Source organism: Podarcis filfolensis (genome assembly GCF_964270895.1).
Source record: "Podarcis filfolensis genome assembly, chromosome: 13".
NCBI lineage: Eukaryota > Metazoa > Chordata > Lepidosauria > Squamata > Lacertidae > Podarcis > Podarcis filfolensis.
The window spans coordinates 29,364,681-29,375,729 of record NC_139615.1 but is presented as its reverse complement, the minus strand read 5'-3'; positions in this window follow the sequence as shown (position 1 = coordinate 29,375,729).

Sequence of the window (11,049 nt, the reverse complement as noted above, 5' to 3'; positions counted from 1 at the left end):
ACCTGTAGCCCTTGGCCTAATGTCATGCAGGTGGCAAGGAGAGCAGAAGAAAAGTGGGCGGCCCTCCTCCTTGGGGCTGGTGCCCCTCCCTCCACTGGCATGTGGCTCCAGACAAATTGCATCGCTAAGAGAATGAGGTCCTTGGCAAAACAAAGAAAGAAAATGTGTGTGTGTGTGTGTGTGTGTGTGTGTGTGTGTGTGTGTGAGCACACACACGCCAGGTTCCCCACCCCTAGAGCAGAATCATAAAATTGTAGAGTTGGAATGGACTCCAAGAATCATCTAGTCCAACTTTTATATTCTGATTTTGTCCTGTGAACTGCCCTGAGACCTTCGGGTATAGGGCGGTACATAAATTCAATTAAAACAACAACAACAATAACAACTCCCTGCAGCTAACAGAATCTGAAATATACTCGGAGTCGAGAGTGGATTTCATGCTCTTTATTCAGCTCATAGTGGTGAGGAGGAATGGAAGTTCCCCCAGAATGTCTGCGTTATATACATTATTTACACAATGGGCCCCACGCGATTGGCTAATTCCGGTATTCTCCTGTAGGCCAATCAGGTTGCGGATTCACTTCCACCTGGAGCTGGATTGGGTGGCTCCTGTGGACCAATCAGACTGCTGCATTCTGGGTCCTATTGTTCTAGGACCAATCAGACTGCTGCATTCTGAATCCTATTGTTCTAGGACCAATCAGACTGCTCCATTTTGGATCCTATTCAACTCAGTACATAACAGAATCAGTAGATGGTCTGATTCAGCAAGAAAGCAGAAAAGTATTCTCAAAATCCCCCCACCCCCTTTTATTGTTAAGTGGGCACCCAAATCTTTTTGGGGGGGTTGGGATTTGAGGACGCTCTCTCTTGTTTTCTTGCAACCAGTCCCTTCCCTTCCTAGTTTTGGCTTCTGATGCAGCAAGGCAATTCTTATATTTTTATGTGTACAGATACAGCTTTCGCGTAAGCGCTGGGCTTCCTTTTCCTTTTTTTAAGAGCAAGCTGAGGTTCTCAGTAAGCTGATTTCTGCAGAATGCTGTAAGGATATAAGGGGAGACTGGTCAGGTCAGGTCAAAAGGTCTACCTAGTCCAGCATCCTTTTCTCACAGTGGCCAAACAGAAGCCCAAAAGCAAGGCCTGAAATTCCTTTGGTCCTGCAGAACCGCAACATAAAACAGAGCATACTGTGGTCCTGTAGGATTGAGTCTGGGGATCAATTCACTGCTCAGCCACTCTCCCTTAGCTTCCTCCCTGAAAAATGAGAATAGCAACAAGGCAAGTGTCTAAAATCACTGGGAATACAAACAAGGCAGATAAAACCCAAGCTATCTGTCAATAATTTTTACCTGTTAAAATGATGTAAAAGTAACATAAAGGTGTTGGAATCTCGAGCCATATCAGTCAGAGGAATTGGCCACTCTCCAGGTGCCCGGCTTGAGTTCCTTGTTGATCTCCCCCGTCAGCGACTCCCGGCACGACAAGGCGAGATCCCGGCGATCCTTCTTCAAACGTGAGAAGAACACAACCACTCCTCCCCCCCTTTCCCCAGGGAGGGGAGATAGACAGACAGAAATATTTTACATGCCTTTATTTCTGTCTTTCCAGCAGTACAGAGAAACGTGTCTGCACTCTTTCTACAGCAACAGCAGAGAGAGAAAAAACTCCTCCCATGTACTTCCAGTACAGGGTCATGTGACACTCTGAGCTAACATCCGGTGCTCAGTGCACATAATAGACTGTCCCTTGTTCCCACGGTACAGTCCCAAAACATCAACATCCTGTTTGGCTTTCCAGCCATCTGGAGCACTCAGCAGCATTGCTCCTTTTTCGTAACAACCTCCCCCAAAAGAATCAATGCGTGTTGCGGCAAGCAAAGCGTGATCCAGAGAAGAAAACAAACAGTTGTTATACACATAACACTCCCCTGTTGTTTCAGTTCCACCCTTGGAACTCCCCGTCACTGGTTTCCCCAGTGTACCTCTCTGGTTGTCTGGCTTCCAAGGAATGAGTGCATCTGCATTACCTTGGCTAGCAACTCTTTGTTGTGTCTTTGTCTCTGACTTAGACACAGCTCCAACCTGTCCTCGGTTGTGTACAACAGCAACACATGCAACAGCTAAGTTAGCAAACTCTTCTGAGTACCTTTTGGGTGGTTCACCCTTTGTGACTCTCTCAGACCTGCGTAAGAGGTTCTGATCCTCTCTGCTCACTGGTTCAGTCTCAGGACTCTTAGGAGAACCAGTTCCAATGGTAAACAGTGGTTCATCCTTCACCTGTGAAGGTCTATCCATTGTGTGAGATTTCCTCTCAATGACTGTGACAACTGAGCTCTCTGAGCTATCACTGTCGCTCTCAGTACCACTGTAATCTGTAAAATCATCATCATCATCTGAATCGTCCTCTGTGGGAAATGTGTGTACTATCGCTCTCTCCTTTTCAGGAGCACTCTCTAGAAATTTTGTGAGAACCACCTGACCAGATTCAGACAAAATTACTCTGTAGAGACCCTTTTCATATCCCACAAAAATGCCTCTGGCATTCTTTACTCCACCTGGAGCTTCTGTCCTCACATGAGACCCAAAAACCTTGAAATGGGCAACAGAAGGTTTTCTCTGGAACAGTTTCTCAAAAGGAGAACTTCCCAACTCTTTTGAAACCTTTCTCACCCACGCATAACAAAACGACATGAGTGACTCCGCCCAGAACTCATGTGGCAGATGTGAACTAAGCAATTGCGCATTCATCCCCTTTTGCAATTCTTTGTTCACCCGTACATAGACACCCCTGTTCCACGCTTCCGCTGAAACAGCAACCTTGTGTCTTATCCCTTTCTTCTGCAGGAACTCCTGAAAATCCTGTAAAAGAAAAATCTGCTTCTCATCTGTTAAAAGACAATCAATGTTAGCATCATGCATATTTTTAACCTTGTCACAAAACTCCTGAAACCTTTCCAAGGCTTCCTGTGGCCTCTTTAACACATAAATCCAGACAAAGTTAGAGAAATGATCCACACACACAAGATAAAATCTTGCTTTGCCTCTAGATGGTTCTAGAGGACCAATCACATCAGCATACACCCGCTGAAACGCTCTGTCGACCCTGGCCACCTTCTTGGCGCTCGTTTTGGTCACACCTGCAAGAGAAATCAAGTTAGACTCAGAATTACATTCCATGTAATCACTTTGCTCAAAAGTCAACAAATACAGTCCATCTTTCTCTCTGGCAGAAAGATACAACTCTCCATCTTTGAAGATCTTGCAGCTCTCAGCATCATAGGACAGTTTCAGTCCTTTCTTTGCAATCTGCGAAACACTCAGCAGATTGAACTTCAATTCAGGAACCAAGTAAACATTGTGTATAGTCAGGTTCAGACTCTTCAGATACACAGTTCCAATCCCGGTCGCCTCCAGCTCCTGACCGTTGGCTTGTTCCACAGCGAAGCTTTGCTTCTTAAACGTTGAAAAGAGTTCTCTGTGTGGGGACATATGAAAATTACAGCCCGCATCGATTATAAACGAATTTCCAACATCTGGCGTGGTTCCTTTCGCCATCAGGGCCTTTGCAGGTTTCACCGAAGACTTGGTATGACCTTTGTCTGCTGCCTCAGGCTTTGCTGAGCGGCCCTTAGCTCCTTTTGGCTGGCGTGGCTTCTTGCAGCTCCGCTGAAGATGCCCAGCCTGTCCACAATTGTAACATCGGACAACGTTCAAAGCTACAGCATCCTCTCCAGTAGCAACATCAGTGGGGGAATTAGAACTCCGTTCTTCCCTCCCCCTGTCCTTGGCATCCATTTTGAATCCAAGTCTCAGCTCTTCACCCTCAAGCTAGTAAAATCCAAAAGTTTCTTTTGAGCTGTTTACAGCCTCTCTCGGGCAGGCAAACTGTTTCAAAGTCCTTGCATAGCAGCGAAGACAAAACAACTTTCGCAGCCAGCCCCACGTGTCAGTAACTTTCCACTGTACTGACTGTCGTTGCCTAGCAACTGTGCATACCTCTTCTTCTTATCTAGCCACAAGAATTTCTGGTATGCAAGCCTTTGCTCTCAGAGCTGTTTTTCCAAACGCAGCTCTTGTGAACCACTCCTGCGTTCACACTTTCAGCCCGAAATTCAGCATACCTTTTTGGGGCTCCGATGCTTGGAAAACACCCCCTCTTGGTGTCCAGCCGTCTGTTCAGCTTCTGGCTGCAATGCAGACGTTATCTTCTTTCCTTGGTGCAGAGGATGGCACACGATCCATCAACCTCTCACCTCTCATGCTGATTCCCATGGATCAGATAACCAGCGGCGTCTGCTACCATATGTTGGAATCTCGAGCCATATCAGTCAGAGGAATTGGCCACTCTCCAGGTGCCCGGCTTGAGTTCCTTGTTGATCTCCCCCGTCAGCGACTCCCGGCACGACAAGGCGAGATCCCGGCGATCCTTCTTCAAACGTGAGAAGAACACAACCACTCCTCCCCCCCTTTCCCCAGGGAGGGGAGATAGACAGACAGAAATATTTTACATGCCTTTATTTCTGTCTTTCCAGCAGTACAGAGAAACGTGTCTGCACTCTTTCTACAGCAACAGCAGAGAGAGAAAAAACTCCTCCCATGTACTTCCAGTACAGGGTCATGTGACACTCTGAGCTAACATCCGGTGCTCAGTGCACATAATAGACTGTCCCTTGTTCCCACGGTACAGTCCCAAAACATCAACATCCTGTTTGGCTTTCCAGCCATCTGGAGCACTCAGCAGCATTGCTCCTTTTTCGTAACAAAAGGTACCCCTGACCGTTAGGTCAAGTCACAGACGACTCTGGGGTTGCGGCGCTCATCTCACTCTATAGGCTGAGGGAGTCAGCGTTTGTCCACAGACAGCTTCTGGGTCATGTGGCCAGCATGACTAAGCTGCTTCTGGTGAACCAGAGCAGCGCACAGAAACGCCATTTACCTTCCCGCCGGAGTGGTACCTATTCATCTACTTGCACTTGATGTGCTTTCAAACTGCCTGGTGGGCAGGAGCTGGGACCGAGCAACGGGAGCTCAGCCTGTTGCGGGGATTCGAACTGCCAACCTTCTGATCGGCAAGCTCTAGGCTCTGTGATTTAGACCACAGCGCCACCTGCGTCCCTTTTGATGTAAAAGTAAAACACCACAAAAGTCAATACAGTGGTACCTTGGGTTACATACTGGTACACTTCAGGTTACATACGCTTCAGGTTACAGCCTCCACTAACCCAGAAATAGTGCTTCAGGTTAAGAACTTTGCTTCAGGATGAGAACAGAAATTGTGCTCCGGCGGCACGGCAGCAGCAGGAGGCCCCATTTGCTAAAGTGGTTCTTTAGGTTAAGAACAGTTTCAGGTTAAGTACGGACCTTCGGAACGAATTAAGTACTTAACCCGAGGTACGACTGTACACACTCAACAGCCAGCGGTATACAGTATCCATTGCTACCACTGCAGAAAATCAACACAAGGAAACATCACCAGTGCATGATGCGGTTTATGGTCTTTGTCTTAGGTAGCATAAAAATGGATTAGATAACTCTGCATTAGATTGGGCTAATCAACAGATTTTGGCTATGGAGCATCTAGATGCAGGGGCAGTCTAGCCCTGGATACGAGATGCTGGGGTCAAAGAACAAGTTGCCTTCATGAGCTGTTTGTTGCAATCGTCCTCAAAGCATCCAGTGGAGCTTATGGAAATGGGATCTTGGTCTGATCCAGCACTGCAGTTCTGCTGGCACATGCATGCAAAAATTTCACATGTAGTTTTTATTAAGAAAAAATGCCGCCCCTGATTCTGTATTCGCCATCCCTAATAAGAAATCTTCTCTTATCCACAAAATAATGAAAAGGAGCAGGACGAACGAAGAAAGAAACCCACCCAACACTATTTTAGTCCCATGGGGTGCAAGTACAGAGAGGCGTTTAAATTGCCTTAAATTACTGCGCTCAGCAACCTTGAGCGTGTACCCAATGGCAACAGTGGCTGGATGGGGAGACCTACCCCTTTTTTCCCACTCCACAGCAAATATTTGGGATAAGGGTCTGTTTAGTCCAGACAGACCCCGGCAACACTCACAAAGCCAAGGACAGGATCCTTGCTTTGGCAGTATCAAAACACCGACACAGAAAATTCCTTTTCCCTCGGTTTCCAGCAAAGGAGCTACTGCCAGGGCAACAGAGAGCAGCCCGCCCCCTTGCACGAGAAAGGAAAACACCGTCAAAATCTTTGCTGTATTATGTGTATGTCAAAACATAACCCTTTGCAGGTCAACGACGCTTCGCGGTATCTAAACCGATTTCCCAACGGGAGAGAAAACACAGAATTAAAATTCTGCTCACTATAAACATCATCGCTTCATCCAGTGCCCTCTTGCATTATTATTATTATTTTTGAATCTGTTGTGCTGCCGAAGAGCCGCTGAATTTGGCTTGCTGATGGATTGCAGGCCGGCTTTTCATCCGTGCTGGGGCTCAGCCTTGGAACCTGTTTTCCGTACCCGGGACATCTGACACGAGTAAAAGAAGTGGGATTATAGTGGAGACGAGGGTATCCACAAGCATGGGCAGGGTGCTTTGTTCTCAGTGGTGAGTCATCACAGCACACATTCTCTCCCCCACCCCCAGCTATTTAGGAGATTTTCAGGGCAGAAACAGTTGTTTATAGGCAGGTGCTTCTCTTTCAGGCTGCAATTCAAGCAGTGGTGTAGTGTGGAAGGTGTTGGGGTGTGTGCCATGGCCCTGGGCACAAAATTCTGAGGGGGCACAACAAGGTGTCCCAAAGCAAGCGCTGGCTTCCATGGGGATCCCTGCCCCACCCAGCAGCGCAGCTCAGGCCCACAATGAACAGGCACAGATGGAGGGAGGTGGGTAGGCAACGGAATGACTACGGCATGGAATGGCACTCTTCTCCATGGGCACTGAGGGGATTCACCTGCCAAGGGCCATGTCAGCTGGCCAGGCCCCTCCCCCTGTGCGGGCACACGGCGTAGTGCAGCTCAGCGCAGTCCTGCTTGGCTCTGTGTGTGTGTGTAGTCCGGTGGCATCAGCAGCTTGCCCACCCCGGGCGCCAGCAACCCACGCTACACTACTGAAGCCGATGAACAATTGACTGGAAGTAAGTGGCAGTGAATTCAGTACCTCCGGAGTAGACAGGCATACGATTTCACTGTTAGTCATCTACAGGAGTGAGCAGATTTAATGGGGGAAATGGCTCTTCTACCTTTCACAGTGGTGCCAGAGAATTTGGGCAGCTGTAACTTTTCATCTCCACAGGAAGGAAAACCCGGCATCTGCTGAAATAATGATTTGGAGAATAAGGGAGATAATCAAGGAAGGTTGCCACCCAGACAGAAATTGGTCTGGTCTGACCGGAATTATTTTTATTTTTTTTTATCTTCTGGGCCTGTTGCCAAAACTGGAGGATGAGCAATGTTAAGATGATGAAGAAGAAAAAGCCAGCTGAGTCTGTTGCTGCCGTCGCAGCATGGGCACCTGTATGCTAAGGTGTCGCACTGGAGTGATGGGCTGCATTGGTGTTGGAGTCGCTGGGTGTCATCCCATCCCAGGTCGCCCAAAGGCAGCACAGCATCGGTTGACACAACTGGAGGCACGTAGGCTGGAGAAGAGGGATGGTGCTAAATCCCACGATGCAGAAGAGCCACGTTGGATCCAGCAAGGGCCATTCCATCATCACAAAGAAAAGATATTCTGCACATGCTCAGAGGCACTTGGCTTGTGGGACACACACGTATATAGTATACATGTATATAGTATATGTGCACATGCTAGGAGGCACACAGCCCTAGGTGTCAATCCTACTAATTAAAGGCATGTTGCCTTTGGTATGTTCCAGATACTGCTGGCTCCCATTGTCAAAGGCAACAGTGGTTTCTGGGAATTGCAACTGGAGAGGGCTGGTGCGCTCATGCCTTGCTTATGGGCCTCCCACAGGCATCTGTTTGGCCGCTGTGAAAACAGGATGCTGCCTTTGGCTTGTGCATTCCAGACCCACCCCAAGTGTCCCTATTTTCCAGGGTCAGTCCCAGACTTACAGAAGCTGTCCCAGTTTCTGATTTGATCCCAGAATGACCTGCTTTTCCTTAGGCCATTCCTATTTTCACTGGAGAAACGTTGGAGCCCCCAAGCCAAGGAGATATAAGTAACTCTACAACTTTTAGAAGGCATCTGAAGGCAGCCCTGTATGGGGAAGTTTTGTTTATTTATTTTTTTAAGTTTTATTATATTTCTATACAGTGCTTTTTTTACTTAAAAAAATGTTTAGGGGTACAGTACTCTCATTTTGACTCAAGAAAATCACCATTTCATAGTTCAAATCGGGGAAAATAAATACAGTAAATGGACAAAAGGACAAAGATTCACAAAATGTTTAGGGGTATGCATACTCACTGCGTCCCCCCAGAAAGAAAGCACTGTTTCTATATATGTTGGATGCTGCCCAGAGTGGCTGCGGCAATCCACTCAGATAGGCGGGATATAAATATTATTATTAGTAGTAGTTGTATTATGGAATAGAACGCCTCTATTTTCATTGGAGAAATGTTGGAGGGTATGGGATCCCCAATTGCCTTTGCAGCCTGAAGATGAGAGGTCAGCAAACCTTTTCAGCAGGGGACCGGTCCACTATCCCTCAGACATTGGGGGGGGCAGACTATTTTTTTTGGGGGGGGGAAATGAACAAATTCCTATGCCCCACAAATAACCCAGAGATGCATTTTTTTAAAAAAGGACACATTCTACTCATGTAAAAACACCGATTCCTGGACAGTCCGTGGGCCGGATTTAGAAGGCGATTGGGCCAGATTCGGCCCCCAGGCCTTAGTTTGCCTACCCATGCTGAAGATGCACCACTTTGCTGAAGTGCTGAAACAATGAACATTGACTTCACTTCCTTCCTTGGGCTGCCAACCACAGCTGCCTGTCCACCTTTTTCCATATACTGCTGGCTCCCATTATGAGGACGCGAGGAGCTATGCTGGGAGGTGTGGGAGCCTAAAACCATCTAAAAAATGATTTAATGGCTGGTACTAGGTGAAGTCACTGGCCCTCGGGAGAGGCCGGGATGTCACAGGACGTAATGAGAACCCTGGGATGGTTATCCTCAGCGCACCTGAGCCTGTGGAATGCTCATAAACCCGTTGCCAGGGAGTGGCGCACGGTTGCTAGGTGGGTACCGGCCACAGGTGGAGCCCCGCTGTCATGTGGCTTGCGGTGAATAAGCCCAGCTTTTGTGCCAAAGGGCTTCAGGGAAGAGTTGAGCTGGGTGGGGCCTCTGCTAGAAGAAACTGGAAGGGGGAAAAAGGAAGGAAGAGCTCGCAATACTCAACATTACTCAGTGGAAATCTGGGAGGGGAGCACCCTGCAGATTTTATACCTTGCGCAGCAATCCAAGATGTGGCAGGGTTGGGGAGACACAGAATTTACCCTTGCGTTACAGAGCTCACCCACAGTGGAGGTGAATGTGCATTTGAAGCCGACTGTGTCTCTTGTTGTTGCATCCACTCACTCCCTGCCAAATTTGGGTTTTCTCAATCCACAGATAATCGGTAAGAAAAAAAACCATCCCACATAAAATCACACATGACCCAACTGTGGACGTGCTGAAGTGCATTGCGTGGGCACTGGGGCTTGTTCTTACAACTGTAACGACATTTCGCTGGGTGCGATATCTATTGCATCCCTTATCCTCCAAGGTGTACATTTTGTTCCCATCAGCCAAAAGGATGCAGCCTGCTTTTTTCTACCGGCTGCTGCCAAAGGCACATCCATGGTATTTTCATTTTAAAAACCACTCCTTTGCACAGAACTCTTGGGCAAAATGGCTAGTTCGAAATCTATCATTTGGTCTTGCAGGTATAAGAGAAGGAGAAGAGGAAGGAGAAGGAGGAGAAAGGAAGCAGCAACCTTTCATGTGTTTGGCTTCAAATCATTGCCCAGCTTTTTAAATTATTTTTGACTGTGCTTTTGTGCATGTCTGGTAGACTGAAAAACTTGTAGTTCATTTAAAAAGATGTAAAAAGGTGCACAGGTAAACAAACACCTACCCACGTGTAACAGGTTTCTGGCTCATAAAGGACTCCTGGACGGTTAAGTCAAGTCAAGTCAAAGGCAACTATGGGTTGCGGTGCTCATCTCGCTTTCCGGCCAAGGGAGCCGGCGTTTGTCCACAGACAGCTTTCTGGTTCATGTGCCCAGCATGACTAAACCGCTTCTGGTGCAACGGAACACTGTGATGGAAACCAGAGCGCACGGAAATGCCGTTTACCTTCTCGCCACCCCGTCATGGGGATTCAAACCGCCAACCTTCTGATCATTAAGCCCAAGAGGCTCAGTGGTTTAGACCACAGCGCCACCCTGTGGGGAAGGATAGCCCACACAGCACAAATAAATCCCATCAAGCACCGCCCACTAGTGTGGATGGGAAACACTGAGGCAGATTTCAAAGGCATAAAAAGCAGACCAAAGCACACAAAGGGACAGCAACCCATGTATGCATTAACGCCTTATGTGGACACAGTCAAAAAGTCAGGAGCAGATATTGGTTGATCCTCTTCCACAGTGTGGACGCAGGCTTCATTATTGACAGCTGGATGTGCGAGCAGCCTCAAGGGAAAAGCGGGGGTTTGGGGGGGGGGGCATCCCTTTATACATGGTGAGGCAAGGTGAAATGAAATGCTGTGAGGGCAACTTCCATTCACACAAGCAAATTGCACCATTAAGCAATGAACGCACAGGTATGAATCAGCTCTCAGTTTCCCATTTGCATGGGTTTCTAGTACTGATACAAGCTTTTATTCACAAAACTATATGGTTGTGGCTTGGATCCAAAGTCAACTTACTGAAGTTCACAAGAGGAAAGGTTTCAGTCTGCTCACCCCACCCATCATTGTTCTGTGAGGGCCCCCTGGAAAGGACGGGAAACCTTTTTCCTGTGAATTCCCTTAAGGATCAAGCCCTTAAGGGAATTCCCTTAAGGATCACCCTCAAAATGTCCCAGTAAGGTAATCCCACATCAAAGGCATGACTGAGGCTGAAATG